The 16,416-nt window shown below is 43.7% G+C and overlaps 1 non-coding gene across 1 annotated transcript; it reads left to right on the plus strand.

The window, feature by feature from the left end:
* Positions 1-4,802: 4,802 nt before the first annotated feature.
* On the plus strand, positions 4,803-4,885 carry TRNAL-CAG (transfer RNA leucine (anticodon CAG)). The gene has a single exon. It is a non-coding gene; the product is annotated as a tRNA-Leu (tRNA).
* The last annotated feature ends 11,531 nt before the right edge of the window (positions 4,886-16,416 follow it).

Consider the following 16,416-nt stretch of genomic DNA (forward strand, 5'->3'; position numbering starts at 1 on the left):
AGCAGGCAGGCACGCTTGCGTCGTGTTTCATGGGTGCCTTTGAAGGAGCCGAGATTGTTTTTGTGCACCCAGGGATAACTTCCTACACAGAAACAATCCTAAGAGGCACTTACATCTGTACGTATCCTGCCGAAGGAAGCACAGGTAGAAAGAGGGAAAAACAAGGAGAAATAAAGATATTTCTTCTCGTTATGCCTCACATGGCAAGCCGTGGCATTGTGACGCATTCCCAGACTACGAATGAGAAATCTGGGAATGTGCCAAAATCCATGGGTGGATGCGTGGGAACACCCACTTTCACCCATGGAACACCTCCCTGCTGCAGAGTAAAGCAGACAGAGATTTGAGCTGTAGCATAGTATTAGTAGTAAAGGTAGTAGTAGTGATGGAAGTAGTTACAGAACTAGCAGTAGTCCCAGTAATAGTGTGAAATGCAGAAGTATTGGTAGAAGTAGTCAGAGTACTACTAGCAGACACAAAAATAATGGTAATAGTAATAAAAGTAGCAGCAGATGTGTAGTCACAATACTAGCAGTAGGAATTGTAGGAGTGAAATAGCAGTAGTAGTGGAAGTGGTGATAAACTATTAGAAAGCATTGTACTAGTAGTAAGGAAATTACCACCAGTAGTGAAGTAGCATTAGTGCTAGTAGTAGTAGTACTGGTAGTTGTAGTGGTACTGAAGGTAGCAGTAGTAGTGTAAGTAGTCACAGTATTAGTAGTAGTCATTGTGGTAGTAGCAGTAAAACATGTATCAATAGTAGTGTAAGCAGTCACAGTATTAGTAGTTTTCATTGCAGTAGCAGTAGGATAAGTAGTCACAGTATTACTTTATCCATTGTGGTAGTAATAGTAATAAATGTAGCAGTGACAATTTAAGTAATCCAAGTGCTCTTAGTAGCATAGTATTATTAGTAAAGGTAGCAGTAGTGATGGAAATAGTTACTGAACTCCCTCTCCACCAGGAGCCACGCCAGGCTAAAGCAGAGGCTCGGGTTCCAGGGTGTAATGAACCCAGTATCTGAGGGTCAGTTTGTGGCACCTCTCTTCTCATCCCGACTCTCATGACTCCGAGTTAAGACCCCAGCCATGCTTTGCTCCTTTAGCTTGTGTTTATATTTGCTTCCCTTCTGCAGTCCTCTGTTCACCAATGTTTTTTTTTAATTTAAGTTACTTCAAACCATCTACTTTCTCTCCATCATTAACAATTTGTGTGATTCCAAAGTTATAAAAACCCGGGACCTTTCACATGTGATGGGAACGTGATAACTATTACACTACGGACACTCAAGTGCAAGGCACTGAGAGATTCGTGAACAAATCCCAAATGAGAGCAGGTGCCACCCATGGGATAAAATCAACAGTGAAATTATTTCCAGAGCTTGTCATTGCTCCCTTCATTTACTGTCTGCATTTGCCATCGGTTTGTTCATCCATTCTGCTGCTGAAAACCTCTTGCTGAGCCCATTCCCTTTAGTGTATTCTGAATTCTCACGAACTCGCTGAGTTTTCTTTGTGGCTGGTACCCCGCTCGGTTTTCGAGGCAGCTCGGCCCAGAGTTATCAGAACGGTAGGCGCATGCTGGGGCCTGTGGCTGAGGTGGCCTTCATGATTCCAGCGCCCCAAAGCCTGTCCTGCATCGAGAGCAATAAACTAATCGCAGGCTGTGTTGCAGCAGCAAAGTTTGAGTCTGATGGTCTTCTTTGTGATATTATTTCCCGTTGTGGCGAATCGATCCTCCAAAGAACTCCAAATAAGTCAGGTTTTTTAAATGATCAGAGTGGGGCAAAAGGAACTGGTGCTTGGAAAGATGGCATATTAAAGGGCGTTGATACTGGAGGCGCGGACCACATGAGAAAAAATTTGTAGAATCTGCTGGAATGGAGAAGGCAGTTTATTGATAGAAACTGTCATGTGCACCACAAGAAGCTAGTATTACCTGTCAGGATGGCCGAGCGGTCTAAGGCGCTGCGCTCAGGTTGCAGTCTCCCCTGGAGGCGTGGGTTTGAATCGCACTTCTGACAAATCTCTTTTATTTAGCTGCTTGCATAAACGGCCAGCTCAAGGACTAGCTCAACATTACACACCACCTGTAAGCCTGTAAAAGAATGACACTATTTCATATTTCCTATACCACTTACCTGAATGTGCCTGCACGAAAAAAACATCTCAGGAGTACGAAAGGTCTAAGGCACATCTGGTAAATATTATTATTGTGTTTCATGTTCTTCCAAAACTACCTCTCTCAAAAGTAGTAGAACGGCAGTGCACACCTTGGGACCACCTCAGAACTGAAAGGAATGCCCGCGAGCAGAAAAACTTAGAGCACACAGCAAACTGTATTATATATTATATTAGCAGCCCTGCCAAGTACTCAGGGCCATGCGTCATGTGCTGCTCCAGTCCAGCTTTTTTCGTTGAATTCTGGGATTTGTAGTTTTGTTTGTGCCATTAGAAAACCGCCACAGAATTCAATGGCAAAAACCTGTACTGGAGCAGCACAAAACACAGGGACCTGGTAAACTTGCCAGCAATGTGATAATATGGCCTGAGACGTAAGGCTGATGCTTGTGTAGTTAGATAACGTTTTGTATGTTATCTATGAGTTGTGTGTATGTTATTTGCATAGCGCACACAACCAAAGCGCAGTAGAGTTCTGTAGATGATCAAAGGCAAGCATAAACTCAATGAGTGATAGTAGACACTTAGGGGCAGATTTATCATTCCTTGACGCAGCGCAATGCGACAAGCTGCCTTGCTGCTCTGCGTGAAAGGGAGAGGACAGGTATGCACTGTATTTACCATTATACAGTGCATTTCTGTCTTTTCCTTTTGGCTGCCTAGCACCAAAGCAGGCAGGCACGCTTGCGTCGTGTTTCATGGGTGCCTTTGAAGGAGCCGAGATTGTTTTTGTGCACCCAGGGATAACTTCCTACACAGAAACAATCCTAAGAGGCACTTACATCTGTACGTATCCTGCCGAAGGAAGCACAGGTAGAAAGAGGGAAAAACAAGGAGAAATAAAGATATTTCTTCTCGTTATGCCTCACATGGCAAGCCGTGGCATTGTGACGCATTCCCAGACTACGAATGAGAAATCTGGGAATGTGCCAAAATCCATGGGTGGATGCGTGGGAACACCCACTTTCACCCATGGAACACCTCCCTGCTGCAGAGTAAAGCAGACAGAGATTTGAGCTGTAGCATAGTATTAGTAGTAAAGGTAGTAGTAGTGATGGAAGTAGTTACAGAACTAGCAGTAGTCCCAGTAATAGTGTGAAATGCAGAAGTATTGGTAGAAGTAGTCAGAGTACTACTAGCAGACGCAAAAATAATGGTAATAGTAATAAAAGTAGCAGCAGATGTGTAGTCACAATACTAGCAGTAGGAATTGTAGGAGTGAAATAGCAGTAGTAGTGGAAGTGGTGATAAACTATTAGAAAGCATTGTACTAGTAGTAAGGAAATTACCACCAGTAGTGAAGTAGCATTAGTGCTAGTAGTAGTAGTACTGGTAGTTGTAGTGGTACTGAAGGTAGCAGTAGTAGTGTAAGTAGTCACAGTATTAGTAGTAGTCATTGTGGTAGTAGCAGTAAGAAATGTATCAATAGTAGTGTAAGCAGTCACAGTATTAGTAGTATTCATTGCAGTAGCAGTAGGATAAGTAGTCACAGTATTCCTTTATCCATTGTGGTAGTAATAGTAATAAATGTAGCAGTGACAATTTAAGTAATCCAAGTGCTCTTAGTAGCATAGTATTATTAGTAAAGGTAGCAGTAGTGATGGAAATAGTTAGTGAACTCCCTCTCCACCAGGAGCCACGCCAGGCTAAAGCAGAGGCTCGGGTTCCAGGGTGTAATGAACCCAGTATCTGAGGGTCAGTTTGTGGCACCTCTCTTCTCAACCCGACTCTCATGACTCCGAGTTAAGACCCCAGCAATGCTTTGCTCCTTTAGCTTGTGTTTATATTTGCTTCCCTTCTGCAGTCCTCTGTTCACCAATGTTTTTTTGTAATTTAAGTAACTTCAAACCATCTACTTTCTCTCCATCATTAACAATTTGTGTGATTCCAAAGTTATAAAAAAAATGTGTTTCCCCCCGGGACCTTTCACATGTGATGCGAACGTGATAACTATTACACTACGGACACTCAAGTGCAAGGCACTGAGAGATTCGTGAACAAATCCCAAATGAGAGCAGGTGCCACCCATGGGATACAATCAACAGTGAAATTATTTCCAGAGCTTGTCATTGCTCCCTTCATTTACTGTCTGCATTTGCCATCGGTTTGTTCATCCATTCTGCTGCTGAAAACCTCTTGCTGAGCCCATTCCCTTAAGTGTATTCTGAATTCTCACGAACTCGCTGAGTTTTCTCTGTGGCTGGTACCCCGCTCGGTTTTCGAGGCAGCTCGGCCCAGAGTTATCAGAACGGTAGGCGCATGCTGGGGCCTGTGGCTGAGGTGGCCTTCATGATTCCAGCGCCCCGAAGCCTGTCCTGAATCGAGAGCAATAAACTAATCGCAGGCTGTGTTGCAGCTGCAAAGTTTGAGTCTGATGGTTTTCTTTGTGATATTATTTCCCGTTGTGGCGAATCGATCCTCCAAAGAACCCCAAATAAGTCAGGTTTTTTAAATGATCGGAGTGGGGCAAAAGGAACAGGTGCTTGGAAAGATGGCATATTAAAGGGCGTTGATACTGGAGGCGCGGACCACATGAGAACAAATTTGTAGAATCTGCTGGAATGGAACAGGCAGTTTATTGATAGAAACTGTCATGTGCACCACAAGAAGCTAGTATTACCTGTCAGGATGGCCGAGCGGTCTAAGGCGCTGCGTTCAGGTCGCAGTCTCCCCTGGAGGCGTGGGTTCGAATCCCACTTCTGACAAACCGCTTTTATTTAGCTGCTTGCATAAACAGCCAGCTCAAGGACTAGCTCAACATTACACACCACCTAATATATGCCTGTAAAAGAATGACACTATTTCATACTTCCTATACAACTTACCTGAATGTGCCTGCACGAAAAAAACATCTCAGGAGTACGAAAGGTCTAAGGCACATCTGGTAAATATTATTATTGTGTTTCTTGTTCTTCCAAAACTACCTCTCTCAAAAGTAGTAGAACGGCAGTGCACACCTTGGGACCACCCCAGAACAGAAAGGAATGCCTGCGAGCAGAAAAACTTAGAGCACACAGCAAACTGTATTATATATTATATTAGCAACCCTGCCAAGTACTCAGGGCCATGCGTCATGTGCTGCTCCAGTCCAGCTTTTTTCGTTGAATTCTGGGATTTGTAGTTTTGTTTGTGCCATTAGAAAACCGCCACAGAATTCAATGGCAAAAACCTGTACTGGAGCAGCACAAAACGCAGGGACCTGGTAAACTTGCCAGCAATGTGATAATATGGCCTGAGACGTAAGGCTGATGCTTGTGTAGTGAGATAACGTTTTGTATGTTATCTATGTGTTGTGTGTATGTTATTCGCATAGCGCACACAACCAAAGCGCAGTAGAGTTCTGTAGATGATCAAAGGCAAGCATAAACTCAATGAGTGATAGTAGACACTTAGGGGCAGATTTATCATTCCTTGACGCAGCGCAATGCGACAAGCTGCCTTGCTGCTCTGCGTGAAAGGGAGAGGACAGGTATGCACTGTATTTACCATTATACAGTGCATTTCTGTCTTTTCCTTTTGGCTGCCTAGCACCAAAGCAGGCAGGCACGCTTGCGTCGTGTTTCATGGGTGCCTTTGAAGGAGCCAAGCTTGTTTTTGTGCACCCAGGGATAACTTCCTACACAGAAACAATCCTAAGAGGCACTTACATCTGTACGTATCCTGCCGAAGGAAGCACAGGTAGAAAGAGGGAAAAACAAGGAGAAATAAAGATATTTCTTCTCGTTATGCCTCACATGGCAAGCCGTGGCATTGTGACGCATTCCCAGACTACGAATGAGAAATCTGGGAATGTGCCAAAATCCATGGGTGGATGCGTGGGAACACCCACTTTCACCCATGGAACACCTCCCTGCTGCAGAGTAAAGCAGACAGAGATTTGAGCTGTAGCATAGTATTAGTAGTAAAGGTAGTAGTAGTGATGGAAGTAGTTACAGAACTAGCAGTAGTCCCAGTAATAGTGTGAAATGCAGAAGTATTGGTAGAAGTAGTCAGAGTACTACTAGCAGACACAAAAATAATGGTAATAGTAATAAAAGTAGCAGCAGATGTGTAGTCACAATACTAGCAGTAGGAATTGTAGGAGTGAAATAGCAGTAGTAGTGGAAGTGGTGATAAACTATTAGAAAGCATTGTACTAGTAGTAAGGAAATTACCACCAGTAGTGAAGTAGCATTAGTGCTAGTAGTAGTAGTACTGGTAGTTGTAGTGGTACTGAAGGTAGCAGTAGTAGTGTAAGTAGTCACAGTATTAGTAGTAGTCATTGTGGTAGTAGCAGTAAGAAATGTATCAATAGTAGTGTAAGCAGTCACAGTATTAGTAGTTTTCATTGCAGTAGCAGTAGGATAAGTAGTCACAGTATTACTTTATCCATTGTGGTAGTAATAGTAATAAATGTAGCAGTGACAATTTAAGTAATCCAAGTGCTCTTAGTAGCATAGTATTATTAGTAAAGGTAGCAGTAGTGATGGAAATAGTTACTGAACTCCCTCTCCACCAGGAGCCACGCCAGGCTAAAGCAGAGGCTCGGGTTCCAGGGTGTAATGAACCCAGTATCTGAGGGTCAGTTTGTGGCACCTCTCTTCTCAACCGGACTCTCATGACTCCGAGTTAAGACCCCAGCAATGCTTTGCTCCTTTAGCTTGTGTTTATATTTGCTTCCCTTCTGCAGTCCTCTGTTCACCAATGTTTTTTTGTAATTTAAGTTACTTCAAACCATCTACTTTCTCTCCATCATTAACAATTTGTGTGATTCCAAAGTTATAAAAACCCGGGACCTTTCACATGTGATGCGAACGTGATAACTATTACACTACGGACACTCAAGTGCAAGGCACTGAGAGATTCGTGAACAAATCCCAAATGAGAGCAGGTGCCACCCATGGGATACAATCAACAGTGAAATTATTTCCAGAGCTTGTCATTGCTCCCTTCATTTACTGTCTGCATTTGCCATCGGTTTGTTCATCCATTCTGCTGCTGAAAACCTCTTGCTGAGCCCATTCCCTTAAGTGTATTCTGAATTCTCACGAACTCGCTGAGTTTTCTTTGTGGCTGGTACCCCGCTCGGTTTTCGAGGCAGCTCGGTCCAGAGTTATCAGAACGGTAGGCGCATGCTGGGGCCTGTGGCTGAGGTGGCCTTCATGATTCCAGCGCCCCAAAGCCTGTCCTGCATCGAGAGCAATAAACTAATCGCAGGCTGTGTTGCAGCAGCAAAGTTTGAGTCTGATGGTTTTCTTTGTGATATTATTTCCCGTTGTGGCGAATCGATCCTCCAAAGAACTCCAAATAAGTCAGGTTTTTTAAATGATCGGAGTGGGGCAAAAGGAACTGGTGCTTGGAAAGATGGCATATTAAAGGGCGTTGATACTGGAGGCGCGGACCACATGAGAAAAAATTTGTAGAATCTGCTGGAATGGAGAAGGCAGTTTATTGATAGAAACTGTCATGTGCACCACAAGAAACTAGTATTACCTGTCAGGATGGCCGTGCGGTCTAAGGCGCTGCGTTCAGGTCGCAGTCTTCCCTGGAGGCGAGGGTTTGAATCCCAATTCTGACAAATCTCTTTTATTTAGCTGCTTGCATAAACGGCCAGCTCAAGGACTAGCTCAACATTACACACCACCTGTAATCCTGTAAAAGAATGACACTATTTCATACTTCCTATACAACTTACCTGAATGTGCCTGCACGAAAAAAACATCTCAGGAGTACGAAAGGTCTAAGGCACATCTGGTAAATATTATTATTGTGTTTCTTGTTCTTCCAAAACTACCTCTCTCAAAAGTAGTAGAACAGCAGTGCTCACCTTGGGACCACCCCAGAACAGAAAGGAATGCCTGCGAGCAGAAAAACTTAGAGCACACAGCAAACTGTATTATATATCATATTAGCAGCCCTGCCAAGTACTCAGGGCCATGCGTCATGTGCTGCTCCAGTCCAGCTTTTTTCATTGAATTCTGGGATTTGTAGTTTTGTTTGTGCCATTAGAAAACCGCCACAGAATTCAATGGCAAAAACCTGTATTGGAGCAGCACAAAACGCAGAGACCTGGTAAACTTGCCAGCAATGTGATAATATGGCCTGAGACGTAAGGCTGATGCTTGTGTAGTGAGATAACGTTTTGTATGTTATCTATGTGTTGTGTGTATGTTATTTGCATAGCGCACACAACCAAAGCGCAGTAGAGTTCTGTAGATGATCAAAGGCAAACATAAACTCAATGAGTGATAGTAGACACTTAGGGGCAGATTTATCATTCCTTGACGCAGCGCAATGCGACAAGCTGCCTTGCTGCTCTGCGTGAAAGGGAGAGGACAGATGTGCACTGTATTTACCATTATAAAGTGCATTTCTGTCTTTTCCTTTTGGCTCCCTAGCACCAAAGCAGGCAGGCACGCTTGCGTCGTGTTTCATGGGTGCCTTTGAAGGGGCCGAGATTGTTTTTGTGCACCCAGGGATAACTTCCTACACAGAAACAATCCTAAGAGGCACTTACATCTGTACGTATCCTGCCGAAGGAAGCACAGGTAGAAAGAGGGAAAAACAAGGAGAAATAAAGATATTTCTTCTCGTTATGCCTCACATGGCAAGCCGTGGCATTGTGACGCATTCCCAGACTACGAATGAGAAATCTGGGAATGTGCCAAAATCCATGGGTGGATGCGTGGGAGCACCCACTTTCACCCATGGAACACCTCCCTGCTGCAGAGTAAAGCAGACAGAGATTTGAGCTGTAGCATAGTATTAGTAGTAAAGGTAGTAGTAGTGATGGAAGTAGTTACAGAACTAGCAGTAGTCCCAGTAATAGTGTGAAATGCAGAAGTATTGGTAGAAGTAGTCAGAGTACTACTAGCAGACACAAAAATAATGGTAATAGTAATAAAAGTAGCAGCAGATGTGTAGTCACAATACTAGCAGTAGGAATTGTAGGAGTGAAATAGCAGTAGTAGTGGAAGTGGTGATAAACTATTAGAAAGCATTGTACTAGTAGTAAGGAAAATACCACCAGTAGTGAAGTAGCATTAGTGCTAGTAGTAGTAGTACTGGTAGTTGTAGTGGTACTGAAGGTAGCAGTAGTAGTGTAAGTAGTCACAGTATTAGTAGTAGTCATTGTGGTAGTAGCAGTAAGAAATGTATCAATAGTAGTGTAAGCAGTCACAGTATTAGTAGTATTCATTGCAGTAGCAGTAGGATAAGTAGTAACAGTATAACTTTATCCATTGTGGTAGTAATAGTAATAAATGTAGCAGTGACAATTTAAGTAATCCAAGTGCTCTTAGTAGCATAATATTATTAGTAAAGGTAGCAGTAGTGATGGAAATAGTTACTGAACTCACTCTCCACCAGGAGCCACGCCAGGCTAAAGCAGAGGCTCGGGTTCCAGGGTGTAATGAACCCAGTATCTGAGGGTCAGTTTGTGGCACCTCTCTTCTCAACCGGACTCTCATGACTCCGAGTTAAGACCCCAGCAATGCTTTGCTCCTTTAGCTTGTGTTTATATTTGCTTCCCTTCTGCAGTCCTCTGTTCACCAATGTTTTTTTGTAATTTAAGTAACTTCAAACCATCTACTTTCTCTCCATCATTAACAATTTGTGTGATTCCAAAGTTATAAAAAAACTATGTTTCCACCCGGGACCTTTCACATGTGATGCGAACGTGATAACTATTACACTACGGACAATCAAGTGCAAGGCACTGAGAGATTCGTGAACAAATCCCAAATGAGAGCAGGTGCCACCCATGGGATACAATCAACAGTGAAATTATTTCCAGAGCTTGTCATTGCTCCCTTCATTTACTGTCTGCATTTTCCATCGGTTTGTTCATCCATTCTGCTGCTGAAAACCTCTTGCTGAGCCCATTCCCTTAAGTGTATTCTGCATTCTCACGAACTCGCTGAGTTTTCTCCGTGGCTGGTACCCCGCTCGGTTTTCGAGGCAGCTCGGCCCAGAGTTATCAGAACGGTAGTGGCATGCTGGAGCCTATGGCTGAGGTGGCCTTCATGATTCCAGCGCCCCAAAGCCTGTCCTGCATCGAGAGCATAAAACTAATCGCAGGCTGAGTTGCAGCTCCAAAGTTTGAGTCTGGTGGTTTTCTTTGTGATATTATTTCCCGTTGTGGCGAATCGATCCTCCAAAGAACCCCAAATAAGTCAGGTTTTTTAAATGATCGGAGGGGGGCAAAAGGAACAGGTGCTTGGAAAGATGGCATATTAAAGGGCGTTGATACTGGAGGCGCGGACCACATGAGAAAAAATGTGTAGAATCTGCTGGAATGGAGAAGGCAGTTTATTGATAGAAACTGTCATGTGCACCACAAAATGCTAGTATTACCTGTCAGGATGGCCGAGCGGTCTAAGGCGCTGCTTTCAGGTCGCAGTCTTCCCTGGAGGCGTGGGTTCGTATCCCACTTCTGATGAATCTCTTTTATTTAGCTGCTTGCATAAACAGCCCACTGAAGGACTACCTCAACATTACACACCACCAGTAAGCCTGTAAAAGAATGACACTATTTCATACTTCCTATACAACTTACCTGAATGTGCCTGCACGAAAAAAACATCTCAGGAGTACGAAAGGTCTAAGGCACATCTGGTAAATATTATTATTGTGTTTCTTGTTCTTCCAAAACTACCTTTCTCAAAAGTAGTAGAACGGCAGTGCACACCTTGGGACCTCCCCAGAACAGAAAGGGATGCCTGCGAGCAGAAAAACTTAGAGCACACAGCAAACTGTATTATATATTATATTAGCAGCCCTGCCAAGAACTCAGGGCCATGCGTTATGTGCTGCTCCAGTCCAGCTTTTTTCGTTGAATTCTGGGATTTGTAGTTTTGTTTGTGCCATTAGAAAACCGCCACAGAATTCAATGGCAAAAACCTGTACTGGAGCAGCACAAAACGCAGGGACCTGGTAAACTTGCCAGCAATGTGATAATATGGCCTGAGACTTAAGGCTGATGCTTGTGTAGTGAGATAACGTTTTGTATGTTATCTATGTGTTGTGTGTATGTTATTTGCATAGCGCACACAACCAAAGCGCAGTAGAGTTCTGTAGATGATCAAAGGCAAGCATAAACTCAATGAGTGATAGTAGACACTTAGGGGCAGATTTATCATTCCTTGACGCAGCGCAATGCGACAAGCTGCCTTGCTGCTCTGCGTGAAAGGGAGAGGACAGGTATGCACTGTATTTACCATTATACAGTGCATTTCTGTCTTTTCCTTTTGGCTGCCTAGCACCAAAGCAGGCAGGTACGCTTGCGTCGTGTTTCATGGGGGCCCTTGAAGGAGCCAAGATTGTTTTTGTGCACCCAGGGATAACTTCCTACACAGAAACAATCCTAAGAGGCACTTACCTCTGTACGTATCCTGCCGAAGGAAGCACAGGTAGAAAGAGGGAAAAACAAGGACAAATAAAGATATTTCTTCTCGTTATTCCTCACATGGCAAGCCGTGGCATTGTGACGCATTCCCAGACCACGAATGAGAAATCTGGGAATGTGCCAAAATCCATGGGTGGATGCGTGGGAACACCCACTTTCACCCATGGAACACCTCCCTGCTGCAGAGTAAAGCAGACAGAGATTTGAGCTGTAGCATAGTATTAGTAGTAAAGGTAGTAGTAGTGATGGAAGTAGTTACAGAACTAGCAGTAGTCCCAGTAATAGTGTGAAATGCAGAAGTATTGGTAGAAGTAGTCAGAGTACTACTAGCAGACACAAAAATAATGGTAATAGTAATAAAAGTAGCAGCAGATGTGTAGTCACAATACTAGCAGTAGGAATTGTAGGAGTGAAATAGCAGTAGTAGTGGAAGTGGTGATAAACTATTAGAAAGCATTGTACTAGTAGTAAGGAAATTACCACCAGTAGTGAAGTAGCATTAGTGCTAGTAGTAGTAGTACTGGTAGTTGTAGTGGTACTGAAGGTAGCAGTAGTAGTGTAAGTAGTCACAGTATTAGTAGTAGTCATTGTGGTAGTAGCAGTAAGAAATGTATCAATAGTAGTGTAAGCAGTCACAGTATTAGTAGTATTCATTGCAGTAGCAGTAGGATAAGTAGTCACAGTATTACTTTATCCATTGTGGTAGTAATAGTAATAAATGTAGCAGTGACAATTTAAGTAATCCAAGTGCTCTTAGTAGCATAGTATTATTAGTAAAGGTAGCAGTAGTGATGGAAATAGTTACTGAACTCCCTCTCCACCAGGAGCCACGCCAGGCTAAAGCAGAGGCTCGGGTTCCAGGGTGTAATGAACCCAGTAACTGAGGGTCAGTTTTGTGGCACCTCTCTTCTCAACCGGACTCTCATGACTCTGAGTTAAGACCCCAGCAATGCTTTGCTCCTTTAGCTTGTGTTTATATTTGCTTCCCTTCTGCAGTCCTCAGTTCACCAATGTTTTTTTGTAATTTAAGTAACTTCAAACCATCTACTTTCTCTCCATCATTAACAATTGGAGTGATTCCAAAGTTATAAAAAAACTGTGTTTCCACCCGGGACCTTTCACATGTGATGCGAACGTGATAACTATTACACTACGGACACTCAAGTGCAAGGCACTGAGAGATTCGTGAACAAATCCCAAATGAGAGCAGGTGCCACCCATGGGATACAATCAACAGTGGAATTTTTTCCAGAGCTTGTCATTGCTCCCTTCATTTACTGTCTGCATTTGCCATCGGTTTGTTCATCCATTCTGCTGCTGAAAACCTCTTGCTGAGCCCATTCCCTTAAGTGTATTCTGAATTCTCACGAACTCGCTGAGTTTTCTCTGTGGCTGGTACCCCGCTCGGTTTTCGAGGCAGCTCGGCCCAGAGTTTTCAGAACGGTAGGCGCATGCTGGGGCCTGTGGCTGAGGTGGCCTTCATGATTCCAGCGCCCCAAAGCCTGTCCTGCATCGAGAGCAATAAACTAATCGCAGGCTGTGTTGCAGCTGCAAAGTTTGAGTCTGATGGTTTTCTTTGTGATATTATTTCCCGTTGTGGCGAATCGATCCTCCAAAGAACCCCAAATAAGTCAGGTTTTTTAAATGATCAGAGTGGGGCAAAAGGAACAGGTGCTTGGAAAGATGGCATATTAAAGGGCGTTGATACTGGAGGCGCGGACCACATGAGAATTTTTTTTTAGAATCTGCTGGAATGGAGAAGGCAGTTTATTGATAGAAACTGTCATGTGCACCACAAGAAGATAGTATTACCTGTCAGGATGGCCGAGCGGTCTAAGGCGCTGCGTTCAGGTCGCACTCTCTCCTGGAGGCGTGGGTTCGAATCTCACTTCTGACAAATCGCTTTTATTTAGCTGCTTGCATAAACGGCCAGCTCAAGGACAAGCTCAACATTACACACCACCTGTAAGCCTGTAAAAGAATGACACTATTTCATACTGCCTATACAACTTACCTGAATGTGCCTGCACGAAAAAAACATCTCAGGAGTACGAAAGGTCTAAGGCACATCTGGTAAATATTATTATTGTGTTTCTTGTTCTTCCAAAACTACCTCTCTCAAAAGTAGTAGAACGGCAGTGCACACCTTGGGACCACCCCAGAACAGAAAGGAATGCCTGCGAGCAGAAAAACTTAGAGCACACAGCAAACTGTATTATATATTATATTAGCAGCCCTGCCAAGTACTCAGGGCCATGCGTCATGTGCAGCTCCAGTCCAGCTTTTTTCGTTGAATTCTGGGATTTGTAGTTTTGTTTGTGCCATTAGAAAACCGCCACAGAATTGAATGGCAAAAACCTGTACTGGAGCAGCACAAAACGCAGGGACCTGGTAAACTTGCCAGCAATGTGATAATATGGCCTGAGACGTAAGGCTGATGCTTGTGTAGTGAGATAACGTTTTGTATGTTATCTATGTGTTGTGTGTATGTTATTTGCATAGCGCACACAACCAAAGCGCAGTAGAGTTCTGTAGATGATCAAAGGCAAGCATAAACTCAATGAGTGATAGTAGACACTTAGGGGCAGATTTATCATTCCTTGACGCAGTGCAATGCGACAAGCTGCCATGCTGCTCTGCGTGAAAGGGAGAGGACAGGTATGCACTGTATTTACCATTATACAGTGCATTTCTGTCTTTTCCTTTTGGCTGCCTAGCACCAAAGCAGGCAGGCACGCTTGCGTCGTGTTTCATGGGTGCCTTTGAAGGAGCCGACATTGTTTTTGTGCACCCAGGGATAACTTCCTACACAGAAACAATCCTAAGAGGCACTTACCTCTGTACGTATCCTGCCGAAGGAAGCACAGGTAGAAAGAGGGAAAAACAAGGACAAATAAAGATATTTCTTCTCGTTATTCCTCACATGGCAAGCCGTGGCATTGTGACGCATTCCCAGACCACGAATGAGAAATCTGGGAATGTGCCAAAATCCATGGGTGGATGCGTGGGAACACCCACTTTCACCCATGGAACACCTCCCTGCTGCAGAGTAAAGCAGACAGAGATTTGAGCTGTAGCATAGTATTAGTAGAAAAGGTAGTAGTAGTGATGGAAGTAGTTACAGAACTAGCAGTAGTCCCAGTAATAGTGTGAAATGCAGAAGTATTGGTAGAAGTAGTCAGAGTACTACTAGCAGACACAAAAATAATGGTAATAGTAATAAAAGTAGCAGCAGATGTGTAGTCACAATACTAGCAGTAGGAATTGTAGGAGTGAAATAGCAGTAGTAGTGGAAGTGGTGATAAACTATTAGAAAGCATTGTACTAGTAGTAAGGAAATTACCACCAGTAGTGAAGTAGCATTAGTGCTAGTAGTAGTAGTTCTGGTAGTTGTAGTGGTACTGAAGGTAGCAGTAGTAGTGTAAGTAGTCACAGTATTAGTAGTAGTCATTGTGGTAGTAGCAGTAAGAAATGTATCAATAGTAGTGTAAGCAGTCACAGTATTAGTAGTTTTCATTGCAGTAGCAGTAGGATAAGTAGTCACAGTATTACTTTATCCATTGTGGTAGTAATAGTAATAAATGTAGCAGTGACAATTTAAGTAATCCAAGTGCTCTTAGTAGCATAGTATTATTAGTAAAGGTAGCAGTAGTGATGGAAATAGTTACTGAACTCCCTCTCCACCAGGAGCCACGCCAGGCTAAAGCAGAGGCTCGGGTTCCAGGGTGTAATGAACCCAGTATCTGAGGGTCAGTTTGTGGTACCTCTCTTCTCAACCGGACTCTCATGACTCCGAGTTAAGACCCCAGCAATGCTTTGCTCCTTTAGCTTGTGTTTATATTTGCTTCCCTTCTGCAGTCCTCTGTTCACCAATGTTTTTTTGTAATTTAAGTTACTTCAAACCATCTACTTTCTCTCCATCATTAACAATTTGTGTGATTCCAAAGTTATAAAAACCCGGGACCTTTCACATGTGATGCGAACGTGATAACTATTACACTACGGACACTCAAGTGCAAGGCACTGAGAGATTCGTGAACAAATCCCAAATGAGAGCAGGTGCCACCCATGGGATACAATCAACAGTGAAATTATTTCCAGAGCTTGTCATTGCTCCCTTCATTTACTGTCTGCATTTGCCATCGGTTTGTTCATCCATTCTGCTGCTGAAAACCTCTTGCTGAGCCCATTCCCTTAAGTGTATTCTGAATTCTCACGAACTCGCTGAGTTTTCTCTGTGGCTGGTACCCCGCTCGGTTTTCGAGGCAGCTCGGCCCAGAGTTATCAGAACGGTAGGCGCATGCTGGGGCCTGTGGCTGAGGTGGCCTTCATGATTCCAGCGCCCCAAAGCCTGTCCTGCATCGAGAGCAATAAACTAATCGCAGGCTGTGTTGCAGCTGCAAAGTTTGAGTCTGATGGTTTTCTTTGTGATATTATTTCCCGTTGTGGCGAATCGATCGTCCAAAGAACCCCAAATAAGTCAGGTTTTTTAAATGATCGGAGTGGGGCAAAAGGAACAGGTGCTTGGAAAGATGGCATATTAAAGGGCGTTGATACTGGAGGCGCGGACCACATGAGAAAAATTTTTGTAGAATCTGCTGGAATGGAGAAGGCAGTTTATTGAAAGAAACTGTCATGTGCACCACAAGAAGCTAGTTTTACCTGTCAGGATGGCCGAGCGGTCTAAGGTGCTGCGTTCAGGTCGCAGTCTCCCCTGAAGGTGTGGGTTCGAATCCTGACAAATCGCTTTTATTTAGCTGCTTGCATAAACGGCCAGCTCAAGGACTAGCTCAACATTACACACCACCTGTAAGCCTGTAAAAGAATGACACTATTTCATACTTCCTATAC

Source organism: Pleurodeles waltl, chromosome 4_2 (assembly GCF_031143425.1).
Source record: "Pleurodeles waltl isolate 20211129_DDA chromosome 4_2, aPleWal1.hap1.20221129, whole genome shotgun sequence".
Taxonomy (NCBI): domain Eukaryota; kingdom Metazoa; phylum Chordata; class Amphibia; order Caudata; family Salamandridae; genus Pleurodeles; species Pleurodeles waltl.